At 35.7% G+C, this 1,120-nt stretch overlaps 1 protein-coding gene across 1 annotated transcript in view; it reads left to right on the top strand.

Annotated features, from left to right (window-relative positions):
• Positions 1–1,120, top strand: part of LOC105005464 (ribosomal protein S6 kinase alpha-3) — a gene marked incomplete at both ends in the record, with an annotated part of 23,536 nt that overhangs the window by 12,705 nt on the left and 9,711 nt on the right. The gene's annotated exons all lie outside the window — the stretch shown is intronic.

Below are 1,120 nucleotides of genomic sequence, written 5' to 3'. Positions count from 1 at the left end.
TTTTTTCTTGTTCAATCAGAAAAGCTTATCTAATATAAATCTTTATGCTGTCCTCATTTCTCCGCTTCATACAATATCCCTGCTGCAATAAGTAGATCATTAGTAAATCCTTTATAGCATGTTATAGAAATTAAGGTCCTTGTTAAATCTTTTAGCAAATTATGTTGTGCCTTAAACTGATTTGAAAACATTATTTGGTTGTGCATTTATTTACTTGTGGCTATGTTCACATGAAGTACTCCAGCATAAATAGTGTTTGTGGAAATACTTCTAAAGTTCAAATCCCAAACATAGCTTAAACTTTATGTGAGATGTGATAACTTCAAAATGATTCATATCCTGTATTAGGATATCCTAAAATTACTGTTGTAACTGTTACAGAGAAGTGATCTTTTAAATGGTAAGCTATATTTCATTAATTTATATGTGCATTATACATAATGGTGTATTTTGCACTTTAATATTCTCTTATTTAGGTGTATCAAATCCCAGGTTTATCACTGACAAGTAAATAAATAGAAAATGTACTTGTGTGTATCATTTAAATCTGGATATAAAGCTTTACAGCCAAAAAGCCTGACAGCCTATAATATTAGCATTGAAGGGTGTTTATTTTTATAAGGCAGTCTTAGAAATTTGGATTAATACACGAATAGAATTTTATCAAATGCATAGGCAATGATATGCATAGAATTGATGATACATGGAAGTATTTTACTTTGCTTTCTTAATACAAGTTATTTTGATAGGGGGAAAATCTTAGAATAGAGCAGTTCTATCTTATGTTCTGCCCAGATAGGTTTTCTTAGCAGATGTCTTCGGTATAATGGAGCTTCCCTGGTAGCTCAGTTGGTAAAGAATCTGCCTACAATGCAGGAGACCCCAGTTCGATTCCTCGGTCGGGAAGATCCCCTGGAGAAGGGATAGGCTACCCACTCCAGTATTCTTGGGCTTCCCTGGTGGTTTAGCTGGTAAAGAATCCTCCTACAATGCAGGAGACCTGGGTTTGATGCCTGGGTTGGGAAAATCCCCTGGAGAAGGGAAAGGCTATCCACTCCAGTATTCTGGCCTGGAGAATTCCATGGACTGTATAGTCCATGGCGTCACAAAGAGTTGGACC

The sequence above is a fragment of the Bison bison genome, unplaced genomic scaffold (genome assembly GCF_000754665.1).
Source record: "Bison bison bison isolate TAMUID 2011002044 unplaced genomic scaffold, Bison_UMD1.0 scf7180017858453, whole genome shotgun sequence".
NCBI lineage: Eukaryota > Metazoa > Chordata > Mammalia > Artiodactyla > Bovidae > Bison > Bison bison.
This window is presented reverse-complemented; position numbering and strand designations above follow the sequence as displayed.